This window comes from Schistocerca americana, chromosome 9, assembly GCF_021461395.2.
Source record: "Schistocerca americana isolate TAMUIC-IGC-003095 chromosome 9, iqSchAmer2.1, whole genome shotgun sequence".
Taxonomy (NCBI): Eukaryota; Metazoa; Arthropoda; class Insecta; order Orthoptera; family Acrididae; genus Schistocerca; species Schistocerca americana.
The window spans coordinates 28,732,710-28,737,025 of record NC_060127.1 but is presented as its reverse complement, the minus strand read 5'-3'; positions in this window follow the sequence as shown (position 1 = coordinate 28,737,025).

The window sequence follows — 4,316 nt, the reverse complement described above, 5'->3', positions numbered from 1 at the left end:
GTTCTAAGTTCTAGGCGTGCGACTGCTACGATCGCAGGTTCGAATCCTGCCTCGGGCATGGATGTGTGTGATGTCCTTAGGTTAGTTAGGTTTAAGTAGTTCTAAGTTCTAAGGGACTGATGACCACAGCAGTTGAGTCCCATAGTGCTCAGAGCCATTTTTTAGTTCTAGGCGACTGATGACCTCAAAAGTTAAGTCGCATAGTGCTCAGAGCCATTTGAACCATTTGAACACACGGATCCGCGAAAACAAATCCACAATCAACTCAAACAATACTAAAACCAGTCACTGTGGAGCAACAAGGACGAATTACAAGTCGACACAGAGAGAACCCAGAAGCGGTCGGAAGATCAAATACACGTCGTCAGCTGAGACAACCGACCGGACGACCAACCAACGGTCGTTTTCGCTCAAGTCAGGCACGGAAAGGTCCCAGTATGAATCGTCGACTGGCAACTTATTGCTATGAGGTCACTTTGACGGACGGAGACACACACACACAAGTGAAGGTTGCGCTACTGGAATATAACGATCCATTCAACTTAAACTAGCTGAATCCTGTCATTGGCGTGGTCTTACACTCTCGCTACCACATCCTTCTGTCGGATAGTGCCTGTATTGCCAGCTGTCCCGGTGAATACTGGCCCTGTGCCGACCTCAGTGCTGCTCCATACCAATTCAACTACCGACACACCCGACCCGGAAAACACTTCACGTCCTTCCGAAGATAGTACGGGTACTAGATACCGATAAACGCTGCTGCTGCCATTCGCGGACAGACACTAGCAAAAGTTGTGGCGCCAGTAAACAGATGAAGATAACGAGACGCCACTATCCCTATTACACGACGCCAACCTACGAACGGCACCAACACGAGCCGCACACGGCTCACGGAGCGAGCGACGGCCGGCCGGAGTGGCCGAGCGGTTCTAGGCGCTACAGTCTGGAACCGCGCGACCGCTACGGTCAAAGGTTCGAATCCTGCCTGGGGCATGGATGTGTGTGATGTCCTTAGGTTAGTTCGGTTTAAGTAGTTCTAAGTTCTAGTGGACTTATGACCTCAGAAGTTAAGTCCCATAGTGCTCAGAGCCATTTGAACCATTTTGAACCGAGCGACGTACTTGTTTTCAATTCTTTCAGTCGTTACTCCACCCCAGGCGTATCTGTCACTATGTCCTCCATACGACAGTCTGTGCAACGGTGAAACGAAGGTATGATTGTACGATCCTACTACGTGAGTGATTTCTGAAACCTTAAACTTGAAAGAAGAAAAAATAGGCTGACGATGTGAATTGAAGTTTGTGTTAGGGAGGACAATGGGCGAGGACAGTCATCGCAGCTATGTAAGCCACTCTGCTGAGTTGGTTTAGTTGCTCAAATACTTGCCCAATAAGTAGGAGACTCGGGTTTAAGTCCCCGCTGTGGTATAAATTTTTATGCATTTCCTCAGCTTCCATTATTATGGTTCAGACTTCCCTCGTCGACTTTTCCTTTTATTGTCTTTCATTGCCACACCAGACTAGTCTACTATTAGCTCGATACAAGCATTCAACCCATTTAGCGAGTTTACGTACAACCAGAAATTTCTAGGATTCTCGGTAAAATATTTTGCTAAGAGGATGGTGGTAGCTTTTGCTAAGGTATGACGGTGGTAGCTGTATGCTTTGCTCTGTATGTTTCGCGCATCGATCTCGTTACAGACGAAAGAATGTCTGTTAACTGTTGTCTGTCGTTATTTCCGCGATGTTTTTTTGAATCTTGGGTCAACAGTCTCTCCTCCTTCAGCATTTTCCGACTGTTATTAAACCACGGTGGGTCTTCCCTGTCCTTAATCCACTTACTCGGCACATACCTCTCCAGAGCGCGATTTATAATCTGTTCAAACTTTTCGCATAATTGCTTTATGGCTATTATGTTGGAACAAAATTATCTCCATTCATGGCCAAGTGGGAAGCTAACAGCTGCGTATCTCCTCTTTCTAGCTAAACGCTCTCCCAGTCTTCTTGATGGACCTATTAATTTTAGTAACCATCGTCGATATGATGGTATCATGTTCACTAATCCCTGTCTCTACACTGATGCCATCCATAAGTTCAAGCCTGTAAGCCTGTTTCTGGCTACGGGGTCTATAATATTTCCAATACATCTGGGCTGTCGAAATAGCTGTTCAACACAATTTTTTAAAACGTGTTCGAAAGTACATCACAAGACTGCTCGTCTGTAACACGTTCAATTAAATCACACACGAAAACGCCTCAGTGAAAATAAAACTTATGTTATCACAGCTGTTTAGCTTTATAGCCCTAATAAGCCGAAGCAATTAGCAATGTCACCGTATGTACTGCGTCCGGTGCCTCGGCGTGATGGTTCTCGTACTCGTCTGCGGCGATGGAAGAACTCCAGCCACAAAATAAAAACTCTTTCAAACACTAGGACGGCAGAAGGCGGTCCTCTGACTACTACGATCTAATACTGTCTTCTCCTCTCTGTGTTCTACAGACAAGAAACGCAAACTCCCAGCCACAAGGACGGAATTCAGATAACGTATCAACGTGAGTATAGACAGAAGAAGTGCTCTCAATCACTGAACGCTGTGTGCTCAACGACGACTCCTTACCCGGAGGCGAAGTCCAGAATTGTATAAGTTCGCAACAGTACAGTGCCTAAACGCTCACTATGAAATCTCCTGAGAGCAAAGACTACAAGTCCGTCTGTACCAACAAAAGCTGATATTGTGCGACCAACAAACATGGGTGCTCAAAGCGGCTGGCTTCCCAGCAAAGCTCGTCTCCACTCCCTCGTAACTGCGGAAGGTGAATCATATTCTCGAAACCACGGAATATTGTCCCTTCTACAGATTCTTTCAACGCCGACGAACCATATTTTAGTCTTTTGTCGTCCAGCGCGGCAAGTTTGCGAGGAAATACCTATTCGGAGTAATTAGGAATTCATACGATGTTATGCTACGGTCACAGGTTCGAATCCTGCCTCGGGCATGGATGTGTGTGATGTCCTTAGGTTAGTTTGGTTTAATTAGTTCTAAGTTCTAGGCAACTGATGACTTCAGATGTTAAGTTCCATGGTGCTCAGAGCCATTTAATACGATGTTACGCTTCTCAGAGTAAAAATCCTCGGAAATACGAGTAGCCCAGCCTGCGTGATTTCCTAGGTAAAACTTCTTCGTTCCTCACTGTGGCGTCCATGATTTTCAGAGTTTCCGAAGTATTATCCGGTTATCCTTCCGGCCCGCTACAATACGGGCCGGCCGCCGCTGTATTGTGCTTCAGCGTTCAGGTTCCCCGACCATCCCTCTTGGGGAACTTCCTGTGTTAAGCACAAGCAACACACCTATGCGGCCGTTTCCACCCAGGGCGTGAGTTTCATTTCCACTGGTGTTCCAACCTCTGCTAGTACAGGCATTCATTCATGACACCGTTTTGATAATACAGACAATCCATCACCTTTCATACAATAAGCGTTAACAGCTATTTACAAGGTGTAAGTGACAATGTTAGTCTTCTTTAAATATTCATATACACGGTGTACAACCTATCGAATGATATCAGAATTCCGGTTTTAATCACGGCAAAGTATCTAGATGAGTGGTTGTAAGGTGCAAAATTATAGCAACCTCACAAACTCGGAAGAGAATGTAGATTAGTGCTTGTAAGGTGCAAAATTATAGCCACCTTACAAGTCTAGGTAGTCTTCTTGTGATTGTAAAACTGTCAAGACGGAACCGGATTGCACTTTCAGAGCCGTCTTTCACGTCTCATTGAAGCATTGCTTCTTTGGTCTTTCATTTTAACCAAAAGCTTCTTTTGTTGCCTCTTCGAAAGTTGTCCATACATGTGTTTTTGTTGATGTTTGGGCCTCTTCATTCTACTTCTTAAGTTAGGACTTCAAACCTGTACTCCCTGACGATAGACATGAAGCACCCAGTAGAGACAGTCGGGTGTCAATGTAGCTTCGTACACACTTACACCTTTGACGGCAATGTAAATGATTAGAGCTGCAAATCTCTGTGACTGGTAGAACAGCCAACAGCGTGCATTACTATTGTTCGTGTTCAGTGTAGCTACCAGTCCTGTTAGTGTGCAGGGTGACCCAGAAGTCCGTTAACATTTGAAACTCACTACTTCACGGGCCAATGTAGGTAAAGAGGTAAAAACTGAAACTCATGCTGAAAATGACATGGGGTTTTAATGAACTCCAAAAAAGTGCGCAAGACGAGCAACAGACGGCGCTCAATCTACACTACTATATAAAGACAAGTCTTAGTTCAACGCTGACACCAAAAGTCTCGAAAAGTTCTC